Source organism: Pogoniulus pusillus, chromosome Z (genome assembly GCF_015220805.1).
Source record: "Pogoniulus pusillus isolate bPogPus1 chromosome Z, bPogPus1.pri, whole genome shotgun sequence".
NCBI lineage: Eukaryota > Metazoa > Chordata > Aves > Piciformes > Lybiidae > Pogoniulus > Pogoniulus pusillus.
The window spans coordinates 47,241,682-47,269,444 of record NC_087309.1 but is presented as its reverse complement, the minus strand read 5'-3'; the positions used below and the strand labels follow the sequence as shown (position 1 = coordinate 47,269,444).

The window sequence follows — 27,763 nt, the reverse complement described above, 5'->3', positions numbered from 1 at the left end:
TGTGAGTTCAAATCTGCCTTACTTTTAACAGGAGGATTTTGTTCTGGTCTGCTGGCTGGGGGTTCGAATTGGCTGAGCTGGTGTCATTAGGATTTGGACTGACTGGGCTAGCGTTACCAGCACTAGTAGTATTATTAACATTAGTGGGATTATTTGCCTGTCCTCCTGGGATGCCTGCCAACCCTGAGGTGTTTTCATTTTTGCTAGGAACATTCTGATTTTGGGTACCTGCCTGTCCTCCTGAGGCTCCTGCTAAACTCTGTGGCTTGTTTTTGTTATCCTTATCATTGTTTACGTTAGTGGCAGGAACACTGGCTGTGTTCCCAGCACTTGGAGAAGGAGGGGCAGAGGCTGGCAAGGGGGAAGCCGAGAACTGTGTTCCCTTGTTTTGCTGTGAAAGAGACTGCTTCTGAGACACAGAATTTTTCCTAGTCCTTACAGAAGCTGGTTTTGAATTTTTCACCAATAATGCCAAAATTAATATGAAATTTAAAACTACAAGAGCCAGTATAATGCCCAGCATCCCTGCCATGCTCTGTTTCGAGTAGAAATCCTTGCAGGGATTTGGCATTTCAGTTTGGGGCTGGATGACCCTCATGAGAGCAGTAGATAAAGCAGACTCTCGATTGATTGTAACATTATTGACAAAAACTCTTGTAATATCACTAGTAATATTCTCAGTGACACTAAAACCAGCATAACCAAGAATAAAATCACCCCAGCTCCAGAACATGTTTGAAAGCTTAACTTTAGCCTTCTTAAAAACTACATGAAGCAAGAAATAACCAATTTGATCTTTGATCCAATTGTACACAAAAAACCAGAAAACAGGCCACACAGCATCCCCACCAAGTACAATAGCTGCTTGATTAGCTTTCATCTTATTTCCCAGAGCTATTTCCACTCACTGAAATATCTAGCCCCACGTTGGGAAAGCCAATTAAAAAATGTGATGGGTTTGGGGGTTACCCCTCCCCCCCACACTTTTGTATTTGCCCCAGCTGACTCCAGACGGACCCTGGGAATATAGATGAAGCAATTTATTTACAGCTAGCAGAATTTACAAGCAGCTATTTACAATATATACAGTTATATACAATTATATACAGAAAATATACAAAGGATAAACAATACAATAGCACAACTCCCCTCCCAGAAACCTGAGTCCCCAGGAGGGGCCTCTCAAACCACCCCAACACCTCCCCCGGCCCCTCTCAACCTTACCCCAGTTCTCAGGTAGGAATAGAGGTGCAGCCAAGAGGTTAAGGAGCAGGGTTAGTAGGAGCAGGGTTAATGAGATGTGACCAGGTCTAAGGCAAAAGCAAGAGTGAGAAACAAAATGGAGAAAAAGTCTTTCTTCTTCCCAGAGTTCTCAGCGTGACTGTGAGAGAAGTTGACATCAATTGTTTTTCATTTCACTGCCCGTTATCTAGTTCTGTTACCAAAACATTCTAGCTTGCTTCAAACTAGCACAGTCTCTTCTCCCAGGCAACCAGCAACAGAACAAGGGGACACAGTCTCAAGTTGTGCCAGGGGAAGTATAGGCTGGATGTTAGGAGGAAGTTCTTCACAGAGAGAGTGATTGGCATTGGAATGGGCTGCCCAGGGAGGTGGTGGAGTTGCCATCCCTGGAGGTGTTCAAGAAAGGCCTGGATGAGGCACTTAGTGCCATGGTCTAGTTGATTGGTTAGGGCTGGGTCATAGGCTGGACTGGATGACCTTGGGGGTCTCTTCCAACCTGGTTGATTCTATGATTCTAAGGGCAAGCACCAGTTCTTGCACTTGGCTCACAACAACCCCCTGCAACACTACAGGCTCAGGGCAGAGTGACTGGAAAGTTGTCTGGTGGAAAAGGACCTGGATTTTTTGACTAACAGCCATCTGAACATGAGCCAGCATTGTGCCCACATGGCCAAGGAAACCAACACCATCCTGGCCTATGTCATAAATAATGCTGCCAGCATGAATCGGGAAGTCATCGTGCCCCTATAGTCAGAACTGGTGAGGCTGCACCTTGAATACTGTGTTCTGGCCCCTCACTACACAAGGACATTGAGTTGTTGGAGCACATCCAGAGAAGGGCAACAAAGCTGCAGTCTGGTCTAGAGGACAAGTCTTATGAAGAGTATCCGAAAGAACTGTGGTTGTTCAACCTGGAAGAGGATGAAGGGAGGCCTCGCTACTTTTGTGCTGGTTTGGGAGTTACCCACCCCACACACACACAATTAAAATACCCAGACTAGACTCAGCCAGCTGAGTGTGTTATATTTACAGCTTAGCACAGTTTATAAGCGTGGATATATACACAAATATCTACAGTTATATACAAGTTAAAAGTAATACAGAAACACAGTACCCCTTCCAGAAGTCAGACTGCCAGGAGGCTCCTGACCCAAACATCCTCCCCCCACTTTCCCAACCTTCAGAAATAACCAGACGAATCCCTGTATATCTCATGTGATAAATCTGGAGAGATCCAAGGTGAGATGTCAGAAAGAAAAGAAGGTTAGGAGAAATAAAGTGTTAGGTCAGAGTAGAGTTAAGGTAGAGGCAACCACACAGAATGCCAGAGAGAAACGAAACAGAACTCTCAGCTGAGAAGCGTGTGAGAAGTGAGTGTCTTATCTATATTTGGACTAGTTGCATTTCTCAGCAAAACAATGAGTGCTATAGGTTACTGTTGTTTGGTTGTTTTTTTTCTTTCTACTCACAGCTAAGGATTTAATTTCTCTCAGTAAAACTTTCCAATTAGCCTCAAACCAGCACAGCTTTCTTCAGCAATCTAAAAGCATGTTGTATCAATATGGGTGTCAGTCTCTTCTCTTTACTGTCAGGTAACAGAATGAGAAGTGGCCAGAAATTTATCCAGTGGAAGTTTAGATTGGGTATTAGGGAAAAAATCTTTGAGGAAAGAGTGGTCAGGCATTGGAATATGTTACCAAAAGAGGTGGTGGAGTCACTGTCTCTGGAGGTGTTCAAAAAACATGTGGACGTGGCACTTCAGGACCAGATTTAATGGCTGTTGTGGTATTAGGTTGATAGTTGGACTAGATAGTCTTAAAGGTCTGTTCCAACCAAAACAATTCTATGATAATATGACTCTAAACTCTATTGCTTTCACATCTGGAGAGACACCACTACTGCTCCTCACTCCTTACTCAGTTGTCAGATAGGATTTTGGGGTAAAGCAGAAAAAATTCTATGTGAGTAGACAATACAATAAAGCAGCTACCAAATGCATTGCCTAGAAGTAAACTGGTCTTAAAAACAGTTCCTGAAATGTGGAGAAAGGTTATTCTCCACATGAACACCGTGACATGGCAGTAAATCCTACTATACTCCATGTATTTGTTCTATTTGTAAGCTGTTTCAAGACTGAACCCCATCAGGTTACTTCAGTAAGCCAGCAGCTCTAGATAGAAACAAAAATACAGTCCAGAGAATTTGTACTCTAAATCCACATAGAGCATTCTATTTTGCAATCTAAAGCAATGACACATCTCATGGTACAAAGCAGCAGGAGGAACTGGAGGTGCTCAATTCAATCAGCACACAGAGGCCAGGAAAATGAACTGTGGAGATTAACACATGAGGCAGCCACTCTGTCAGTGTGCTGTTCTTCACGTTTAGACAAGATACTTTGAAGATGCTGATGCTTCTTTACCTATGAGTGCTTCTTTCAGACAGTTCACACATTTTGTAGGTGCAGAGTTTAGGCTGCTGTTTATAGTAAATATTATAACATAGGTAGGTATCACACAGGTCTTTCTTTGGGACAAGGTAAAAGCTGACCATGCAGAGGTGTCTACTCATTCCATTGCAAAAGAAATATAGATACATTTTATGTGGGATTGCTAAGATTGCAAGGAGCATACTCATCTCCAGATCAGAACACAAATTGTAAGAAGAAAGAAAATAAAACAAAACAAACCAAACCCCTCACACTTATTTGTTTACTGCAAGATAACCATGAGTTTAAACTAACTCAGAGCAACTGAGTTAAAAAAGCAACAACCAAAAAACCCTAATATATTAATGAACATTCCAGCCAGCAGCCTGGACCGATGTTGAAAAGTTAGTGGCAAAAGTGGCCAAAACCTGCAGGACAATCTAAGTGGAAAAAAAAGATGTTTGGTGTTGCAAACTATTCTCCACTTTATCATTCAGAATTTGTGAAAACTGGTAACCCAAGGTATACTTGGATCACAAAATAACCTTAAGTTGCATATCAAACTGCTTGCAGCAGCTGACAGCTAGAGCTTGTTTGGCCACTCTTTCAGTTCAAGCTGCCGCCTTTTGGTAGTAACACATTTGTTAAACATTTTGAAAGCTGTGGGTCTCAGAACAGCACATTGTGAAGCCTACTATTTTTTGTTCAAAGCATGTATAAAAGCAAGAATAACTTTGGTTAAATACAGTGGGAGAGGAGAAGATGGCACTCTGAGTTAGGGAAAGAAATGTTTTCCTTCCTGAGTCTAAAAGTAATGAAGAGGAGATAAAATTAACTGTGCATATTGCACAGGCAGGACCAAGACCCCATCTCCTAGCTTTATCCATTTGTTATCTATTTCAGTAGATAACCAATTGTGCTTTGCCAAAGTGTAATACTAAAATTATTCTTTCTCCTTGTTTTGTCTTGCAGACTAACTGGAAATCTGCTTCCAGGTCACTGCTTCAGGCCGTGACAGAGAATGATACCACCAACCTTTATGTCATAGAGCACAAGCCAAAAGCTCCTTTGAAGATAGACCTCCATACAGATGGCGAAGAGGACAGAAATTGTGATGCTTGCAAGTCAGAAAAGCCTAGCAATGACATAGATGTGAGACTAAGGCATGAAGAACTTCCTGAGGAAGCAGTTACAAACGAAGAGTTAATTTCCATTACGGTACCATTCTTGAGTGACTACACCAGTATAGAGCTCAGCCAGAAAGCCCTGATGAGCCTCACAGTGAAACTGCCTGCAAAAGCTGCTTGTCCTCATCTAGAAATGGAACTAAGCCATAAGGCAGCACAAACCGAACATCAGGTTTTGTGTGCAGCCCAAGATTACCTCAAATAAGGCCAAGTAGTATTTTTGCCATCTGCACCAGCTTTGATTGGACAAGTCAGTTTGAATTGAAGCATCTCCAAAACTTCCCATACCATAAAGTTCTAAAACCCTCTGATTCTTGACTGGATCTGTTAGGGCCATAAAGTACAGTGAACTTGTGGCAACAGTTATCCTCTACTTCAATAAGCCTCTTGGCTGAAACCAACTGATTACCTAATTAATTCAGCACAGTTGTTCTGTGGAAATTCCTGCTGTCTCCACAAAGGCAGACTTTTCAAGGAACTGTATGAAAATCCTCCCAGTAAGTTATCTCTGCTAATTGCTTAGACCAGGGCACCCAGGAAGCCATTTTAAGACTTCTGCTCTGTTGTTCTAGTTTAGAATTCTAGAGACTTCTCTAACGACCATGAGCAATATAAAAGCTGATTTCAAACCTATTAAGTTTCTCCAGAAAAAGCATCTACCACTCCAGAGAAGCTCTCCAGTTGGTCAAAGCTGGCCAAAAAAAGAGAGTCAAAAGCCTAGAATTTAGGAATAGAAAATGGTAATCATCAATCTATATTTGTACCTTTATTCACCATAGATGAATAGTACTGTGTAAACAAAGGTCATAATAAGTACCATTATTAGTACTGGAGGTTTTACTTGCATTAGATCAAGGCTACTTCTTCCTGCATTTATCTGCACAGACTGGAAATCCTTCCATGATCTGTCATGAGATTTAGCTGCAGACTTCAGACTGCATACAATTATGGTGTTTTTTGAATGGACTTCAAGGAGCTGAAGAGATAGTTCAGTTAGTCACCTCTCTAAAGCTTGCAAAGAGGACTTACTGTGGGAATACAAGGGATAAAAAAGGTCTGTCTTAATATACTCTCTCCGTGGCTTCATCATGTATCACCATGGAGCAGAGTCTTAACTGGTTTTCCAGCTTACAGCTACTTCTCATCCGTGAAGTCTGTAGGCATTAATGATTTGTTGGGTTTTGTGAAGACCTGGTTTATGGTAGTCTCTGGGTTACAGAGCATTTTATTAAAATTATTTTGTGGAAGAAGAAATTGATCCACTGTACCTTAAGCCCTAGAGGTTCCTTAGAGGGATCGCTTTTAGGATTCTCTCATTAAAAAGGAGCATGACTCACATTCACACCAATGTCTACATCCATGTTAGGCAGGATATGATACAGAACAGCTCAAAGAAATTGCATGTGCCCAGTTGACTGACTTGGTGAGGCCCCATAACAAACCCTGTATAAGTCACTTTTCTTATTTACATTCTCTCTCTCTTTATGTCTCTCTGTCTGTTAGGATTGGCAAGAACCATCCTATATTTCACTTTGGGTTTTGCATCGTTTTAAGTCTCTTAGCACTTTAAATTCATTTCCTTGTTGCAAAGCAATGTACCATTACCACTTACTCTAATTCCTCACAGGAGGAAGTTCTTCCCAGAGAGAGTGATTTGCCATTGGAATGGGCTGCCCAGGGAGGTGGTGGAGTCACCATCCCTGGTTCAAGCAAAGCCTGGATGAGGCACTTAGTGCCATGGTCTAGTTGACTGGCTAGGGCTGGGTGCTAGGTTGGAGTGAATGACCTTGGAGGTCTCTTCCAGCCAGGTTGATTCTATGATTCTGTAATTATCTGCTCACTGAAAAAAGGGGTAAGATGAGCACTCCCCAGACTACTTCAGAGGTTTGAGCATCTTCTACATTTTTTAACTTTAATTAGTTAACTTTCCCTGATTCAAATTTAAGAGAACACAGATGATTTTGATGTTAAAAAAGCTGTTACTATTTGCAATATCTATTAAAGGGGAAGAAATAAATAGCTGTTACGGACAACAACTCCTCAAATTACATGCAACCATTATCAGCTAGTCATGTGAACACAGCTTAGCTTGTCCATTTCCCAAGCATAAGAACTATGCCTCTCCTTATCTGTAATGCTTCTTTCATTTGCAGTCAGAGCATCTTATTTTCCTGGTGTAGTTGGTACCTTTGAAAACATACTCTACTCTGTGCATACTGCATACCATGTCAACATGTATTGTTGAATATAAAGAAGTAGAATCAAGTGGCTTGTGAGCAGTTTCAGTATATGAAGCAGCTTTCATACATGACACTCAAAACACAGTTTGGGGTTTTGATCCAGTGAGTATTGCTTCTTTGATCTTAGCCATTGTCTGACATCTCAGAATCATAGAATCAACCTGGCTGGAAGAGACCGCCAAGATCATCCAGTCCAACCTAGCACCCAGCCCTATCCAGTCAACTAGACCGTGGCACTAAGTGCCTCATCCAGGCTTTTCTTCAACACCCCCAGGGACAGTGACTCCACCACCTCCCTGGGCAGCCCATTCCAATGGGAAATCACTCTCTCTGGGAAGAACTTCCTCCTGACATCCAGCCTATACCTCCTGGCACAACTTGAGACTGTGTCCCCTTGTTCTATTGCTGGTTGCCTGGAAGAAGAGACCAACCCCCACCTGGCTACAACCTCCCTTCAGGTAGCTGTAGGCAGCAATGAGGTCCAGGCTAAACAACCCCAGCTCCCTCAGCCTCTCCTCATAGGGTTTGTGTTCCAGGCCCCTCACCAGCTTTGTTGCCCTTCTCTGGACACGCTCCAGCACCTCAACATCTCTCTTGAATTGAGGAGCCCAGAACTGGACACAAGACTCAAGGTGTGGCCTGACCAGTGCTGAGTACAGGGGAAGAATAACCTCCCCCATCTTACTGGCCACATTGTTCCTGATGCAGGCCAGGATGCCATTGGCTCTCTTGGCCACCTGGGCACACTGCTGGCTCATCTTCAGCTACTATCTACCAGTACCCCCAGGTCCCTTTCCTCCTGGCTGCTCTCCAGCCACTCAGTCCCCAGCCTGTAGTGCTGCTTGGGGTTGTTGTGGCCAAAGTGCAGAACCCTGCATTTGGCCTTGTTAATTCTCATCCCATTGGCCTCTGCCCACCCATCCAGCCTGTCCAGGTCCCTCTGCAGGGCTCTCCTACCTTCCAACAGATCAACTCCTGCTCCTAGCTTGGTGTCATCTGCAAACTTACTGATGCTGGACTCAATCCCCTCATCCAGGTCATCAATAAAGATGTTGAACAGGACTGGGCCCAGCACTGATCCTTGGGGAACACCACTAGTGACAGCTGCCAACTGGATGTGGCACCATTCACCACCACTCCCTGGGCTCTGCCATCCAGCCAGTTCTTGACCCAGCACAGAGTGAATCTGTCCAAACCATGAGCTGCCAGCTTGGCTAGGAGCTTCTTGTGGCAGACAGTGTCAAAGGCACTGTCAAAGGTAGACTACATCCACAGCCTGCTCCACATTCACCAGGCAGGTAACCTGATCATAAAAGGATATGAGGTTGGTGAGGCAGGACCTGCCCTTCCTAAACCCATGCTGGCTGGGCCTGATCCCTTGGTCATCCTGTAGGTGCTTTGTGATGACACCCAAGATTACCTGTTCCTTGACCTTGCCTGGCACTGAGGTCAGGCTCACAGGTCTGTAGTTTTCTGGCTCCTCCTTACGACCCTTCTTGTGGGTGGGTATCACATTGGCAGCTTCCAGTCTTCAGGGACCTCTCCAGTGAGCCAGGACTGATGATAAATGATGGAGAGTGGCTTGGCCAGCTCAGCTGCCAGCTCTCTCAGCACCCTAGGATAGATCCCATTCAGTCCCATGGACTTGTGAGGATCCAAATGACGCAGCAGGTCCCTTACTGCTTCCTCATGGATTACAGAGGGACTATGCTGGTCCCTGACTCCATCCACCACTTCAGGAGTCCAGCTGTCCTGGAGACAACCTGTCCCACTAGTGAAGATTGAGGCAAAGAAGGTGTTAAGCACCTCTGCCTTTTCCTCATCCTTTGTCACTATGTTCCCCTCTCTATCTAGTAAGGACTGGAGGTTGTCCTTGGCTCTTCTCTTGCCCTTCATATATTTATAGAAACATTTTTTATTCTCCTTGACAGCCGTGGCCAGCCTGAGCTCCAAGTGGGCTTCTGCCTAATTTTTTTTCTACAAGACCTAACAACTTCCTTGAACTTTTCCTGGGACACCTCCCCTCTTTTCCAAAGGTGATACACTCTCTTTTTTGTCTTTAATTCCTTCAGCAGCTCCCTGCCCATCCAGCCTGGCTGCCTCCCTCGTCGGCTCATCTTCCGGCTCAGTGGCACTGCCTGCTCCTGTGCCTGCAGGAGTTCTGTCTTGAATTGGGTCCAAACTTCCTGGACCCCTTTGTTTTTAAGGGCTCTTTCCCAAGGAACTTTCTGAGTTAGTTCCTTAAATAGGCTGAAGTCTGTCCTTCAGAAGTCCAGTGTGGAGGTTCTGTTGATGCCCCTCCTGGTTTCTCCATGTATTGAAAACTCTATAATTTCATGTTCACTGGACCCCAGGCAGCCTCCAACCACCACATCCCCCACCAGCCCCTCTCTATTTGTGAGCAGCAGGTCAAGCAGAGCTTCTTCTTGATGAAGAAAATCCATTTGTCAGGCCAAGAGAATTTTCCTAAAAGTACACATGGACCTGTTTTCCTCAAATAGAAGGGACAGAGATATTCCTCTTTCAGTTATCAAGCTCACAGCATATGTAATTCTTAACTGCTCACATTAGAGCAATACCACACTCAGTATCTGTGTAACAACTGTAAATTGTGTATTTTGGAGATTGAGAGCTACATAAAAAAATCCTGGCATGGAGAATAGATCATAGAACTGTCTTACAGAATCACAAAATCACAGAATGGTAGGGGTTGGAAGGACATTGCCTAGACCAACCCCCCTGCTAAAACAGATCTTGCTAACTCAGGTTGCGCAGGATTTGTCCTTGCAGGTTTTGATAGTGGCAAGAGAAGGAGACTCCACAACCTCTCTGAGCAGTCTGTTCACAGTAAAGGTGTTTCTCCTTAAGTTCAAGTGAAACCTCCTGTGTTCTTGTTTGTACCCATTGCCCCTCATCCTGTCACTGGCCACCACTGAAAATAATCTGATCCCATCCACTAGTGACCCACCATTTAGGTGTTTATAAGCATCAGTACATTTCCCTCTCAGAGTTCACTTTCTTAGGCTAAAGAGCCTCTAGTTTCTCAGCCTCTCAGTTGGGAAAAATCTATAAGATCACCAGTTTCAACCATTAGCTGGCTCTACCAAATCTGGTGCTAAAAAGTATCTCTAAAGACCACATCCTATGCATGTTTTAAATGCCTCCACCTTTAGGTTCAAGAAAAGCCTGGATGAGGCACTTAGTGCCAAGGTCCAGTGGATTGGACACGGCTGGGTGATAGGTTGGACTGGGTGAACTTGGAGGTCTCTTCCAACCTGGTTAATTCTATGATTCTATCAGCTTTTTTTGCTGGATCCATTCCAGGACAGCAATGTCCTTTTTGCAGTGAGGACCCAGACACTGAACACAGTAGTCAAGGTGTGGCCTTGCCCAACGTCCTGCTAGTAGCACCAGGCATTGATGTAAAAGCAGAACTCATCATAATGTGTCCTGTGAAAGAAAAATGAGAACCTTTTATGGGGAAAGAACATAAGAGTACACTTGCTAAACAGTTTGATCCAGCCAAAAAGAAGACTTCACTGAAATAATGTACCCACTCAGGGACACAGGACTAGGAGTCACAGAGTACTCAGGCACTCCCATTAGAAGCAAATCATTTTGTTATGCTTATATAGATGTACAGTGACTGCAGAAGCAGACCTCTACCAGTGCTGTGCAAGGTGTTAAATTTCATATGCTGTGTACTGTTCAAGTGGTTTCAGAAGTGTTCCTAGCTTCAGTGTTCTTAGCTTCAATAGCTGTTAAGAGTGGAACAGTGGCAACCCATCGCTTGGACAGGGGCACTCTGTGCTGGGTAAAGAACTGGCTGGAGGGCCGGGCCCAGGCAGTGGAAGTGAATGATGCCACATCCAGCTGGCAGCTGTCACTAGTGGTGCACCCCAGGGATCAATGCTGGGCCCAGTCCTGTTCAATATCTTTACTGATGATGTGGATGAGGGGATTGAGTCCAGCATCAGTAAGTTTGCAGACAACACCAAGTTGGGAGCATGTGTCAGTCTGTTAGATAGCTCTGCAGAGGGACAGTCTGGATAGATGGGCACAGTCCAACACCATGAGTTTTAACAAGTCCAGGTGCTGGATCCTACACTGTAGCTACAACAACCTCTTGTAGCACTACAGGCTGGGGACAGAGTGGCTGGACAGCAGCCAGGCAGACAGCAACCTGGGGGTAATGGTCAACATCCGACTAAACATGAGCCAGCAGTATGCCCAAGTGGCCAAGACGACCAATGGCATCCTGGCCTGTATCAGGAACAGTGTGGCCAGCAGGATCAGGGAAGTCATTCTGCCCCTGTACTCAGCACTGGTCAGGCCACACCTTGAGTCCTGTGTCCAGTTCTGGGGCCCTTAATTTAAGAAAGATCTTGAGGGGCTTGAAGGTGTCCAGAGGAGGGCACCAAGGTCCACGTCGGGGCTGGAGCACAAGCCCTAGAAGGAAAGGCTGAGGGAGCTGGGGTTGTTCAGCCTGGAGAAGAAGGGGCTCAGGGGAGACCCCATTGCTGTCTACAACTACCTGAAAGGAGGCTGTAGCCAGGTGGGTCTTGGTCTCTTTTCTCAGGCAATCAATGACAGAACAAGAGGACACAGCCTCAAGCTGCACCAGGGCAGGTTTAGGCTGGATGTTAGGAAGAAATTCTGCACAGAAAGAGTGACTGGCTCTAGGAAGGGGCTGCCAGGGGAGGTGTTTAAAAAGAGGCTGAATGAGGGACTTAGAGTCATGGTTCAGTTAATAGAAGATGTTAGATGATGGGTTGGGCTCAATAATCTTGAAGGTCTTTTCCAAACTGATTAGTTCAATGATTCTATGAAACAGCAAATATAAGGCTTAAGATCATAACATTTTAGATCTCGGTGATTTTTTTTTCTTTTCATTTCTTTCTTTTTAGCCAGTCAACATAGTTCTGGGTGACCCCTGTTAGCATTAGTGAGCATAAGGACACTGCAAAAGATCAGACTCTTAACTGTAGGTCTGGAGGCACATATGCATAGTGATTTAGAGCATGAGGTGTTGTACTGCAGGGTTAGAGTGTTTCAGCATTTTGTATTTACAGAGTAATGTAATATTCACTCTATATGGCCTCTAAAAACATGTGCAAAACAAAAGTAGTATGTACCTACCCTGGACACCAGAAAAGAACAGTCGGCTTTTTTTTCCTTCCCTACATTGAAGTAGTCTGGACACTGAATTGTTTTAACTTTTTTATTTTTCATGTAAGGAAGTGTGGTTGGACAGCACTGAAAATTCTACCAGTGTTTTAGAGCCAAGTTAAAAAGCTACTCAGACTGGGAGAATGCAGCAGCCAGGATACTCCAGAGGGGTTTTGTTCTGTTTTTTTTTCCAGTCTGTATTAACTATCAAATAAAATAATAACTACTAAAGTGTATCTACAAGTCTCCTAACCCTCTAAACCTCTGGGCTAAGTCTTTGGCAAGCTTAAAGATCACCTTTACAAAGTAAAGGCACCTTGAGCAGAGTCCTCCTGAAAGCAGAGATCACAGAGGCATCCTGTCAGCCTGAGTCAACCTGTTACTATTAACAAAACTGTAAAATAATGAAGCACTTCATTAAAGCCCTCTCCTTACAGGAGAAACTTGTCTCAGAGCTCTTAATTATGTATCATAGGCTCTTGGTTTGCTTTTTTCTCTCTCGTGATGGCACTGTGTGTCTACTGCTTGAATGATGTTAACTGTGTCCTGGTACTGCATCGATTAAATCTGCATGAACATGGATAATAAAACTTGGGATAGCTTACATTAGTCAGTTCTGAGTAGTGCTTATAGAACACTCTTACTAAGACAAATCACTCCACAGCAAATGAGGGGGGGACAAAATCCTATCTCCTCACCTATTCTATTTCTGCAGTGGGTGCACCAGTTCAGTTAATAAAACTGAAATCAACCTGCCATGCTAGAAACAGTGACTCACATCACCCATTCTCAAAGACACATTCAGCACATCACAGGATGCAATTACATAATAATTTGAGAATGACTCCCATTTTGTATTTTTTTAGGGATGCAGGAATTTGGGGAATTTAGGAAATTTAAGGCACTCTTGGTATTAAATGTGGCAAAGGATACAAAATACAGCATGAAGATCTTCTTCAAGTGCATCAGTAGAAGTCTTAGGTGGATGCAGGCCCACTGCTGAATGAGTTATGTCACTGTTGTGGAGGCAGGAATTAATATGTGGCCGAGACGTGAATTTATCAAAAATAGTTATTTTTATTTTCCCAAAAACCCGCCCCCAAAACTATATATATATATACAAAGATTAATTTAGTTTAATAAGCGGATGCAGTCACATGAGAATTAAACTACAGGGCTACTACCAATAATCTGACTATTTTGGAAGTCAGAAGTTGGAAAAGGCGTTAGCTATTAATTAATAGTGGTTTCTTACTAAATTAAGCTGAGCCAAATAACTCACTCAGGCTTCCTCCTGCGGTCTGTCTCTCTCGCTCGCTCCCTTTCAGCGGCTGCAGGTGAATCGTTAAGAGTCGTTAAGGGTCGTTAGGCTCACAAAGGTATCAATAGAAAAGCAATCCCTTTGAAGGTCTCTCTGTAGTCAAGGCGAGGAGAGTGTGTGAGCTCAGGCAGACACGTATGTCCAGGCACAGGCAAACTCCAAAGCGGGAACCCCAAAGGTGGGAAGACCCCAATATTTATACCCTTCGCTAGACAAAGGGCAGAGTTACCACACCTTAGGCGCGAAAGCGCACGGCCAATCCCAGCCTGGCTCCAGCGCGGGAACTCACGGGGCAGTCCTCCCCCCCTTCACGGCTGCAGGGCAGGCGAGGGGGGGGGGAAACCAGGCGGCTTTTCCCCTTCCCCCCGAAGTCTGGGCAGGAGAGGAATTTAGGGGTACAGGACTCCAGAACAGTCACGTTGAGGATAAGATCCTGGTGTTTGCCTACCTCAGAGCCCAGAACTCTCGATGGAAGTATCTGGCAAAATTCACACTGGCCTCCACTTTCTGGTGCCTCACTAAGGACTTGCTTTGACACAGCTCAGAAAAACTGGAACACTCAGATGGTTCAATTGTTCAAAGCAACAGATACAACAGATTCAGGATTGCTGGTGGTAGAGGCACTGGCTGCAAGGTGATTTGAGGACTAACAAACTCTGGGTGACATCTGACACAGTCAGAGGTGCAAACCTTCACAGCGGCTCTAACTGTAATGAAGCAAAAGTTCAGCTGTGTATTGAAGGTGCGGTTCTCACCAAGAAAGAGTCCCTGTCTTGGGTGGCAGAAAAGGAGCACAACCATTGTCCTTGTCTCTGTCTTCTCTCCTGGTCTCAGCTGCTGGTGCAGCTGGGGGTGGTACTGGCCCACACTGCATCCAACCTTGCTGACCCCGGTGCCAATGCCAGCAACACACACATCCCCTGATGCCAAAGGCAGCATGCACCAAGATGCTCTTCTCGTGGGTTTTATACCCCAGCCCAGGCTGTCCCTGCCTTCCACGTGCTGTTTAGCACGATGTGGGAGGAAAGTTGAGTAACATAAGTCATCTCTGTGTAGCATGTATTTGATTTTCTTCATTAGCATATTGAAGGGTATCAACTTTAACATTAAAATTACAGTTAATTAGGCAAAGGTTTTCATTCAGGCACCCTGACCCCCCAAAACTACTTTGTTCAGTCTGAAGATGACGAGGCTGAGGGGAGAACTCACTGCTCTCTGCAACTACCTGAGGAGCAAGGAGGTGCCCAGCCTCTTCTCCTTGGTGTCAAGCCACAGGACAGCAGGGCTGGATTCTTTCTGTGATTAGACTGCAAAAGACCTTTAAGATCACTGAGTCTAACTGTAATAGGTAATTGTAATTGTTTCATCAAGAAACATTTTAATAGAGTGTTAAGTATGCCTAGCTGCAAGCGGCAGTGTAGGTACAGCTGTTGCACATCAGGAAATATGCCTAACTGCAGAGGTCATGCTATATATGGTAATGTGCAAAGAATAAGCTAGCTAATTGCTAAAAATTTCAAGGACTAAGCTTTAGGTACATCCTTAGTTTTGAGATAAGAGAGAACATGCCACATGTGGGACTCGGGACATTAATCAGTCATATTCCAAGGACTAAGCTTTAGGTACATCCTTAATTTTGAGAAAACATGCCACATATGGGACTCGGGACGTTAACCAGCCAAAGGAAACCCATATTTGGAGACAGGTTAACCAGAGCACACCTGAGGAGGACTGCTTACTTCATCCTCAACGACCACCAGAAGGGAAGGAAGACCCTAACCCAAAAGAAGGAACATGTGCAGGAAGGATGGATTTATAGGTGGAACAACAATTTCCACAGACAATGTGGTATAAATATAGGCTGATTGAGAAACCTGACACGACAGTTGGCAGGAGCGGGGACTCCCCTGTCGTCCAGCGCTGCAACTTTGCTCATATTCTACTTGCCTAATATTATGAATAAATTTGTAATCTGGAAACTTTGATTTTGAGTCATTCTCAATTTATAACATAACTGCAAACCGAAAACTCCTAAATCAAGTCCTTAAGCACCACATCTACACAGAAATACCTCCAGGGATGGTGGCTTAACCACTTTCCTGGCCAGCCTGTTCCAATGTTTGACAGCCCTTTCAGCGAAGAAATTTTCCTAACGCCCAGTCTAAACCTTCCCCACGGCTCGTGAAGCCTGTTAAGCTTGCACAAAAGAGTGCCAAGGGGGGGAGCCGTCCAGAGCAGGGCCAGCCCAGTCACGGCAGGAGCTTGTCCTTCGCAGTGCCCGGGCACTCTCTCTGCAGGAGCTCCGAAGGCGGGAAGGAAGCACCAAGGTGGGAAGAGCCCCCTCTGTTTGTACCTTTTCCGCTAGACAAAGAGCACGAAAAGCAGTCAATCGCCAGCCTGATTTCAGCACGGGCATCTGCCTGGGTCAGCCCCTGTGACCGAAGGATCCTTTGCTCTTCCCCCTGCAGGGCAGGAGGGGTGGAAACAGTTTTTTCCTCTCTCATTCAAACCAGAGAGTGAGAGGAATTTAGGGTACCCAGGACACCAGGACACTAAGTAGCCACAGTCCCCTTCGCCATTCCTCACAGGACTTGCTGTCTAACTTCCTCACAGGGAGACTTCCCTGAGCCCAGGTAAAGATTTTACAGAAACAAACTAATAAGGCAATTTGAGGTGAAGCAGATCTTTACTGGAGACAACGGAGTCTAGGCAGGCTGGAGAGCCACAGACACACCACCCAAAAAATGGTACGGTGCAGCCAGTTTGTCATAGATTGCAGGTACAGAAACGGGTCACAGCACCATAAAGCTCTTAGGGGTATTCTCTGACCTTCCCAAACAGTAATTGCTGCTGTTGAGCTTTGCTGTTAGTGGTTCAAGCCACAGTGCTCTCAGCAACCTTCACCTTTCTTGTGAGCTGCAATTAACATCCCAGATGCCTATGTACTGAGAATCACTAGAACGACACTGCACATTCAGTATGCCAATGGCTACATTTAACCTGTATCTGGTGCTAAACTACAGCAGTTTCTCTGTCATCTCATGGCCCCACTACAGCAGAGGAGGAGGATTGGAAAAATGAGAGTAGGCTCCAGAGCAGAAATGAAAATGGATGAATGAAATAACAGAACTGATACCACAGTATCACAGTATCACCAAGGCTGGAAGAGACCTCACAGATCATCAAGTCCAACCCTTTACCACAGAGCTCAAGGCTAGACCATGGCACCAAGTGCCACGTCCAATCCTGCCTTGAACAGCTCCAGGGACGATGACTCCACCACCTCCCCAGGCAGCCCATTCCAGTGTCCAATGACTCTCTCAGTGAAGAACTTTCTCCTCACCTCAAGCCTAAATTTCCCCTGGCACAGCCTGAGGCTGTGTCCTCTCGTTCTGGAGCTGGCCACCTGAGAGAAGAGAGCAACCTCCCCCTGGCCACAACCACCCCTCAGGTAGTTGTAGACAGCAATAAGGTCACCTCTGAGCCTCCTCTTCTCCAGGCTAAACAATCCCAGCTCCCTCAGCCTCTCCTCGTAGGGCTGCGCTCAAGGCCTCTCACCAGCCTCGTCGCCCTTCTCTGGACACGCTCAAGCATCTCAGTGTCCTTCCTAAACTGAGGGGCCCAGAACTGAACACAGTACTCAAGGTGTGGTCTAACCAGTGCAGAGTACAGGGGCAGAATGACCTCCCTGCTCCTGCTGACCACACCATTCCTGATGCAGGCCAGGATGCCACTGGCTCTCTTGGCCACCTGGGCACACTGCTGGCTCATGTTCAGGTGGGTATCAATCAGCACCCCCAGATCCCTCTCTGTCTGGCTGCTCTCCAGCCACTCCGACGCCAGCCTGTATCTCTGCATGGGGTTGTTGTGGCCAAAGTGCAGCACCCTGCACTTGGAGCTATTGAACCCCATCCCATTGGACTCTGTCCATCTGTCCAGGCGGTCAAGGTCCTGCTGCAGAGCCCTTCTGCCCTCCAACCCAGCCACATCTGCCCCCAGCTTAGTGTCAGCTGCAAACTTGCTGATGACTGACTCCATGCCCTCATCCAGATCATCTATGAAGATGTTAAAGAGGATGGGGCCCAGCACTGATCCCTGAGGGACACCACTAGTGGCACCATTCACCACCACTCTCTGGGTCCGGCCCTCCAGCCAGTTCCTAACCCAGCACAGAGTGTTGCCATCCAAGCCATGGGCTGACAGCTTAGCCAGCAGTTTGCTGTGGGGGACAGTGTCAAAGGCCTTGCTGAAGTCCAGATAGACCACATCCACAGGCCTCCCCACATCCACCAAGCGGGTCACCTGATCATAGAAGGAGATCAGGTTGGAGAGGCAGGATCTGCCCTTCCTAAATCCATGTTGGCTGGACCTGAGCCCTTGGCCATCCCTCAGGTGCCATATATGAAATGCATAAAGTTATAATCAGCTCTGCACCGCTTCTGCAGAGCTTCAAAACAGAAGGCAGCCCTTGGAAGCCAGAGATGGAATGTGAGCAGGAGAAACCCAAGCAGAAGGGTTTAAGCCGAAGGCTCCTCTCTCCTCAGCAAACTTCCCCCTTTACACTGAGTTCAGCATTTATGGTATGGGATACATCTGTGAGCCAGCCTGGGTTAGCTGTCCTTGCTGACTTGAAATTGCTAATAGCATGCAGCCTTTCACTGGCCTGTGATTCTGCAGCAGCAAAACCAGGACAGTGAGTCACACCCACCTTAATGGATATGGCCACTGCGACTTCCCTGTCTTATATTCAAGTACTACACACTTCTGGAAACACTTCACCTGTGTTTCTGCCATTTTTAATTAATCATATCTGTGTCAAGCCAGTTGTGTTGGCACCATACACACATAAGACATTTATTTATACACAGACTGCATTGTAGCTTCTTAACATAGGTTAGTACCTCATAGCTAAAAATGCAATAGCACACTCACACTGAAGTTCTAATCTGTTAGTTTCATTATGCTGGATCATAGAAATGTCTTCCCAATGCTATAGAGCATTTGTGGAAAAGTCAAGATACAATTTACATGGAATACATTGGCTCAAAGAAAATTTAGTAGTAAAGACCCCACTAGCAAAAAAGGCAAAAAATACTTCCACTACCTACATAAGAGATTTTGTGGATGCTGAGAAAAGCCCTAGCAACAAAACCAGTTAAGACACAAACCAGTGATATGTGATTCTATTCACCCTGCTTATACATTTGTTCAACCTTGGTCAGAAGGCCCCCAGGATTTAAAAACAAAGTTACAACAGTGTACTTAAATTCACTATATATAGGCTATATTGTTATTGGAATGACTGAGAAGTCTGCAATTGCAAACAGGTTATGTTTGTACTCATTAACCCGTTACAGAATTGCTTTGATAATATTCGTTCTAAAAATGTTTCTTACTCCTACATTTCCTCAAGCATCAGTGTTTTTCCTTTCTGCTTACATATTTGTGTCTTTTAAGTTACAGGGTCACAGTGAACTTTAAGTCCTGTGTCCATTTTATTGGCAGTCAACTCTATTTTATTTGTAACACTGTGACTCAGTTTCTGCCCTCCAAATCTGATGAAAAAATGTGCCAGTCCTAGCACATGGAAAAGTGACACTGGAGAACCACTTGTAGAGGTCCCCAAAGACTGGAAGCTACCAATGTGATACTCATCCACAAGAAGGGTCGTGAGGAGGAGCCAGAAAACTACAGACCTGTCAGCCTGACCTCAGTGCCAGGCAAAGGCATGGAACAGGTAATCTTGGGTGCCATCACAAAGCACCTAGAGGATGGCCAAGGGATCAGGCCCAGCCAGCATGGGTTTAGGAAGGGCAGGTCCTGCCTCACCAACCTGATCTCCTTTTATGATCAGGTTACCTGCCTGGTGAATGTGGAGCAGGCTGTGGATGTAGTCTACCTGGACTTCAGCAAAGCCTTTGACACTGTCTGCCACAACAAGCTCCTGGCCAAGCTGGCAGCTCATGGTTTGGACAGATTCACTCTGTGCTAGGTTAAGAACTGGCTGGATGGCAGAGCCCAGAGAGTGGTGGTGAATGGTGCCACATCCAGTTGGCAGCTGTCACTAGTGGTGTTCCCCAAGGATCAGTGCTGGGCCCAGTCCTGTTCAATATCTTTATTGATGACCTGGACGAGGGCATTGAGTCCAGCATCAGTGAGTTTGCAGATGACACCAAGCTAGGAGCAGGTGTGGATCTGTTGGAAGGTAGGAGAGCCCTGCAGAGGGACCTGGACAGGCTGGATGGGTGGGCAGAGGCCAATGGGATGAGATTTAACAAGGCCAAGTGCAGGGTTCTGCACTTTGGCCACAACAACCCCAAGCAGCACTACAGGCTGGGGACAGAGTGGCTGGAGAGCAGCCAGGAAGAAAGGGACTTGGGGGAACTGGTAGATAGTAGCTGAAGATGAGCCAGCAGTGTGCCCAGGTGGCCAAGAGAGCCAATGGCATCCTGGCCTGCATCAGGAACAGTGTGGGCAGTAGGACAAGGGAGGTTATTCTGCCCCTGTACTCAGCACTGGTCAGGCCACACCTTGAGTCCTGTGTCCAGTTCTGGGCCCCTCAATTCAAGAAAGATGCTGAGGTGCTGGAATGTGTCCAGAGAAGGGCAACAAAGCTGGTGAGGGGCCTGGAACACAAATCCTATGAGGAGAGGCTGAGGGAGCTGGGGTTGTTTAGCCTGGGCCTCATTGCTGCCTACAGCTACCTGAAGGGACATTGTAGCCAGGTGGGGGGTGGCCTCTTCTCCCAGGCAACCAGCAACAGAACAAGGGGACACGGTCTCAAGTTGTGCCAGGGGAAGTATGGGCTGGATGTTAGGAAGAAGTTCTTCCCAGAGAGAGTGATTTCTCATTGAAATGGGCTGCCCAGGGAGGTGGTGGAGGCACCATCCCTGGAGGTGTTCAAGAAAAGCCTGGATGAGGCACTTAGTGCCATGGTCTAGTTGACTGGCTAGGGCTGGGGGATAGGTAGGACTGGATGATCTTGGAGGTCTCTTCCAGCCTGGTTGATTGTATGATTCTAAAACACTGTTTTTCCAACTTCCAAGGGCAGCTGTGGTTTGGTTTTGGTTTGTGTTTTCTTCATACTGGTTGATTACTGGAAAGCTTTGATGAATGAAAGGGAAGGAAACTTTGGATGCATAAAACAAGTTGACCAAGACAGCTCCAAGCACTAGGAACAAAACAGTTATTTCAAATACATTGTTTCTCTGGTCTTATGCCCCTACACTTGCATAGTCTGTCCTTCCAGCAGTACCAGTACATATTGGACCTAGAACCAGCCAAGTCACCTTGGAGGCTCAGTATTGCATATTGGCACCATGGTACTCTGCCTGATGTCAAGGCAGCAGAATTCAGCCTTACAGCTCCCATTACAGCTGGCAAAACTCAGTCTTGAGAGCCTGAATAAGAATATATTAACTTCATTTTGTCTTGATTTACAGTAAATAAAACCACTTTCCCATTCTCAAGCATTTTAAATTACTTTTCCCTCCTCAAAGAAGCAGTACAAACAAATTAATTTGAATTAACAAATTAGCCCCATCTGATCAAGTGCAAAAATGCAACTTCAGCTCAAGGCACCTGGTGATGACCTATTTCAGATATGACTGCAAAGGTCTTGTAACCTGTATATGGAGTATATTAATGAGTAATAGGCATACCACATTCCAGTGCCTTTTAGTAGATGGAGATTGCATTAGGGTACTGTAATACCATGTGTAATACTGTGCACAGTTCTGGACCCACCAGCACAAGAAGCACATTGAACTGTTGGAGCGAGTCCAGAGGAGGGCCACAATGATCAGAAGGCTGAAGCACCTCTCCTACAAGGACAGGCTATGAGAGTTGGGGCTCTTCAGCCTGGAGAAGCAAAGGCTTTGAGGAGCCATTATAGTAGCCTTCCGGTATCTGAAGGGGGCCTACAGGAAGGCTTGGTAGAAACTATTTACAAGGTCTTGTAAGGATAGGACGAGGGGTAATGGGTTTAAACTGAAAGAGGGGAGATTTAAACAGGATGTTAGGAAGAAGGTCTTTACAGTGAGGGTGGTGAGACACTGTAACAGGTTGCCAGGGAGGTTGTGGATGCTCCCTCCCTGGAGGTGTTCAAGGCCAGCTTGGATGAGTCCTTGAGCAATCTGTTCTAGTGGGAGGTGTCCCTGCCCATGGTGAGGGGTTGGAACTGGATGATCTTTGAGATCCCTTCCAATCTAAACCATTCTATGATTCCATTCTATAATAGTAATGGTAGGGTGTTAAAAATAGTAGTGCTTTGCAGTAGGCTTGTAAACCTGCAGCACACTGCACATCTGAATATGTAGTACTTCAAACATCACCTGATACATCAGTGATACCTCAAGAGGGAGTGCTCTAGCAATGAATTTTATACTGCAGTGCAGCACAGTGTGACTACTTGAAGATGCTCTTCCTACACCAGCTATCACTTGTGTTTTTTTAAATTCCAGGGCAGATGATACCTTGGAACATTTCCCTTTCTCCACTGTAATTCCCTCAACAATCTTTAAGAGCCTTGTTAAACCTCTCTTGGAAAGTTGAGGGCATATAATGTGTTTGTGTTTGCAGCAATGAACAACATTTTCAGAACAGGGCATCCCTACAGCAAATTCCAGATTGCAATTTACAACTGTAAAGCCTCGGTAAGTGATACACAGAACTGTGTTACAGATTCTATGTATTGTGCTGGAAAAGGCATACTGCCAACAGCAGTGCAGTGCAGTGCTCCAAAAGCAGGAACATCATCTTTCTGGGAAAGTTGGTATTAAACATTATCAAATCACAGTGGTTAAGCCAAATTGCTGTAAAAGCCTGAAATACCCATTCTGCCTAAGTACCCGTGTAACAGCAGGACCTCAACGCAAAGTACTTCCAGTCCTCTTCCTCACACTGCAACAACCTACTTTCACACAGAGTCCTCTTCAACAGAACAGCCATGAATGACAGCTTTGTAACAAAAAAAATGAATGATATTGAATAACATTTTTTCTTGTCCCCCCCCCACCTCCCACCTTAAAATTCTTCTTTCGCCCAAACATTGTCACAGTACCAAGCAGCAGCAACAGTTCACATGGTATAAATATTTGTATCACAACCAAGGATGTTTGGTCACTAATGTTAGGAATTTTATATTTTACAGGCATGCCTGTAAGTCAGATGATGAATCAACAGTGGGATCAGCAAGCTCCTGCAGCTACTCACCCTTCATGCTCTTCTAAATTTAGGGGTGACAGAGAACAATAACGATGCTTGACTGCTCTTATAAAGCTCTTGAGAATTATGATCTAGAACTCTGATACAGCCTTTGCAATCTCTAGAGAGTTCTGTTTGTCCCTCTCAATGAAGTGTGTGAAGGCAAAAATCTATCTTACAGGCAGAGGATGACACAGAACCCACAAAACATGATTACTTTCAAAAGATATATACTACTTATTGCAACTGCAGTTACACTATTGGAATAATTATGCGTCTGACAGAAGAAAGTTTCTTAAATAAAAGTAGGATTTCTATGTTTTATCATCATCTACTGAAATTACAACAGTCCTTACAACTATAACTTAACTCAGGTAGAAATGACCAAAAGGAATCTGATTTACTAGAATGAACTAACTTAATGCAATACGTGGCTACCATCTTTCATCTGGCTATGACAGCACAGTAAATGCTCATTTCTAATGTGTTCAGTGCAAGACAATGATCTAAGTCTAACACTTTCTTTCATCCAAAGATTCCGAGCTATACTTTAATACATTTAGTATTGCCACACTTCAGTTGAATAAAGCAAGTATTTAAGTCCTGTTATAAATTTGGAAGAGTAACTGTAATGGTTTAAAGTGAAACCAGTTGGGTAACCTGCCTGTTCCCCCATCACGAAAGTGATGGAGAAACAACGTAAACTCTGCTGAGGCAAAAAAAAAGGCAAGAGTTTACTCAGCAAATCATATAACACAGATGCACAATTACCTTAGCCTTTTTGGAGAAAAGCACAGCAGCAAGCAGAGGCAAGCAGGCTAAAAACCCAAGACAGGGAGCTGTCACCCTACTCTCTCTGTCCCATTGCCATTCCGGCAGAAGAAAGCCACTCAAAGCCTGGCTGCTGCTTTTGAGTTCTGGAAGAGGAAGCCTCGCATCTTACAATCTGAACTTCAAGCCCCATAATTCTTTACTCCAATGAGCACTTTCATTTTGAAGCTGATGTTGAAGCAGACTAATACTTATCTGAAAAATGGTAAAGTGGCCTCCAGCTTTACACCAGAAATGCAGAGCGGTCACCTTTCCATCCTCTTTGGAAGCTAAGTAACAGAATAAACACACCACAGCTCAAGGCATCTTTAACACATCAAAGGATCTTCCCACTTATAAAAAAGAAGCTTGGCTAGATCAAATAACACCTCATACTTATAAATATCTAGGCAACATCTTTTATTGAGACCAGCCCCTCTCCTCTGCCTCCAAATAAACATTTTAATGACATAGCCACTGAAAATCACCTCAGGCTAAAATAGAATTTAACCGGGCACACCAAAACAAACCAAAATGCATTCCATGTTTGGTCCTAGCTTATATGAACCAATTAATAATACGTATTTATTCTGCATTATGGTTCAGAAATACTGATCATTTTGCTTGGCACAGATGTGTAGCACATTAGTATGTTCAGAGAATACTAAGCCTTACTAGATATAGGATGCATGGAATGTTACCTGGCAGCCTCAAAGCCATCAAGTACTGAGTGAAAGGAAAATGAAACGATTCTTTCACCATTGCTGGTAAGACTTTCAGGTCAGAAAAGACACACGTAGCCTTCTCAATGGTAGAATAATTTCATTAACTAGATGACTGTGAAACATAACTTGTACACCTAAGTGTCACATTTGGCACTAATGTCAAGAATTCGAAAAAGTGAAAGCTGCAACTTTCCAGAAAAAGATATATAAACAGATAAAAATTTTTGGGGGGCTGTTTTCTCTTGCATTAAGCTCTGCAATCATAAAACTGTCACGACAATTCTTCTAAAGGGCAGATTATTTTGCCAGTTTCAGAAAACCATTGTGAAAAATGAAGTCTGTAGATAGGTTCTCAAAGTGCAGTACTTACAAAATCAAAGTGTTAGAGTAGCGCCTCTTCAAACTTAAGGAGAAATTAGCTGCCTACACATATTGTCAGACAAGTTTATTAAGCTGTTTTATAGAGTACAGAAGAAGCCCCCACACTAACATGCTCAGATCCTACAGTAGGACTTACCTATGAATGCTTTTTGAATTTGAAATAAACACTGCATGCAAAGATATGTTTTAATAGCTTAAACATGAGTCTATTTCTCTTACATTAAAAAAAAAATCCCTTACATAGAGTGCTTTGAGCTTTCAGTATTAATTACACTTTTCAGCATATAAAAATAAACCTAAAGTACAGGCTGAAAACATTTTTTTCTGTTTAATATTAGCAAACAAAATTAAGTTTTAGATTCTCTGCAGGTAGTAACACTCAATAAAGTTACAAATTTCATCTGTCCATGTTCCAGTCCCTGTGAGAAAACACCTCCCTGAACTAAGCACCTGCTGATTATACATTATTTCAGCCATTTACAGATCTCAGCATTTGTGTCACTAAGTCAAATTTTCACTTTTAGAACTATGACAGAACAGACCAAAGGCAGTAATTGATGGCTGTAAAACTGAAAGCACCACCAAGTGACAGAATATGCCCCGGTTTGCAAGCCATTGTTCAGAATTCACATCTTCAAGATATTTTTACCATTAAAATGCAATTTTCATGCTAACATTTTCAAAATTCAAGACACTTATTTTTGTCAGTTGGTTGGGTTTTTCTCTTCTAAGTGAATGGCCAGTAAAATCAAAATACATGAACTCTAACCTTGTTCATTACAAACTAACAGAAAGACAGTGATCAGAGACACTTCAGACATAACAGCAGAAGAGAGACACATCACTACAACATGACCCCTTGCAACAGTTGTACACAAGAATGAAAAAAGTGGTATTCAGAACCAGTATGAAGCACACAATTTCTATCACACAAAACAGCCTTCATCACTGTCTTTTAAACCAAAAGAACATCACAGAAATCCCCATGTAACTTACGAAATACCACTACAAGCCAAAGGCAACACACAGTAGCTGCTATGTAACAGTCTTTTGCAGTGTTTCAAAGTAACTTCAGGTATTGCCATAGATGTAGCTAAGCCAGAGTACACTAGCCAGCAATGCAAAGCATGCTAGAGTTTACCTTTTGTGTAGCAGAGTAAACACACTTAAGAGGCCATAACTCATTTCAAAATCCAAGCTATTAGCCAGCCAATGCAAAGCTAGTTCAGACGCATCTGAAATTTTCTTTCAAACAAAATTTTCTGGTGGCAAATGAGCAGGCAGAACCCACAGCTGACTCATTTCTCAGGTACTCAGATGTTCCTAATTTTCAACTGCCACCCCTTTCCCACTCTTCGTTCCAATTCAGAAACATGACAATCAGTATTCTTTGCATACCATACTATCATCAATGTTCCCAAGCAAAATTTCATCCCTCACAGCTGTATAAACCTGTTGACTTGAATTAAGGTATCCAAGTCACAGCCACCCGTTTTGAGCCCGAAATCCTCTTTCACCTATCAGCAGTTTTCTTCTGCTAGCTTCTTTCAAAATCCAAAGAAAAACCTTCTCAGCCAGAAACCCTGCTGTGAAAGAACTGTGGTCACTAAAAGGAAGCTTCTAAGTGAACCTTTGCAAAATGGCACTGTATCATGACTTTTCTCAGTAACAAGGCATAATGTTTTCCAACAATACCTGGCTCAAATTAAGCTAAATTTAAAACAATATATCTATCATGCACCACATCATCCTCAAGACCTCTTCATCACATTTATAAAGTGCTAAACTGAAAAATCTGACATGGCAGCTCAGCATGCAAACTTGAGGTGGAAGATGGACACATTTAGTGGATGACACACAGTCCTCTTGCAGCAAGCAAGATCATCATTATTATGGTACACCACCAGTTAAAAAATTAGCTACCCTCTGAAGACACAAGCATTTTACAGAAGTTCTCTAGCAGTGGCTTTTTATGAAGAGAGGAACCAACACAAACAGTCAGAACTCGACAACACAGATCTGCACAATACTTACAAAGCAAACCAAGGAAATAAGGTAAGCTCTAAGACAGTATCAGCTTGAGGTGGGGAGGAACTGTGTGTTTGGTGTTTGGGTTTTTTTCCCTTTTAACAACTTCTTATAAGGGAATCAATAATTCACATGCAAAAAAACCCCAATGTGCTGCTTATGATCTTACATGAGGCTGTCATTCCTAACAATTTCCAGAGGCATGTGTCTTAGCTAACTGTACACAAACCTTAATGTACTCTGTAACCTATACAGCTATGCAACTTCAGGATAACAGAAGAAATTAAACTGGTATCAGCTGAAACTAGATACACTGCAGGAATTCACTGCAGGAGAAACAGCTTTTCAAAGATGTCATAAACAGTACATGTATATTTTCACTGGTGTCCACATTTCAAACCAAAGAAGCTGCATGAATAAGGTCAGATCAGCTAAAAATATTCCTTTAATAAGTACGTTCCAGCAGAAACTTCCCTCTAAAATACTTAATTTTATTAGTGAAATGGTACCAAAGATAACAAGTATACAAACAATCTCTTTGCTCTATGCTACTTACACATCATAAATAAGACAGCTGTTGTTGCAAAACAATCCTTTGTAGCCTTCCTGTAAGCATACAGATTTGTCATTCTTTTATCAGAATAAGCTGTTTACCAGCCAACAGCATGTGGCTTAAACATCACAAAAATGACTGTCTATACTTTACATGGTAAAGCATTTCCTATATAGTCTTAGAAGTACACAGTAGCAACAACATTAAATCCTACCAAAAAAGAAGTGATTAAGCAGCTTCACAATCCAAGGGAGTTTCATTACTGTAAGAATTGGGCAGATTTTTCACTCCTTGTAATACGCTTGCCTTTATTTCTCTCTCCCGCCGCCCCCCCCCCCCCCCCCCGAAAAAAAAAATTAACTATGCAAAAGAAAAACAAATTGAAAGCAAATACCTAATATGATATTAAATGGGATTTTTAAAACTGAAAGAAATAACTCTTCCTGTGAGGTAAGGCAATTAAGTAATTTGATTG

The 27,763-nt window shown here is 44.1% G+C and overlaps 1 pseudogene; it reads left to right on the top strand.

The window, feature by feature from the left end:
- The window catches only part of LOC135192937 (leukemia inhibitory factor receptor-like), a 50,958-nt pseudogene extending 45,836 nt beyond the window's left edge, over positions 1-5,122 (top strand).
- Positions 5,123-27,763: the final 22,641 nt, after the last annotated feature.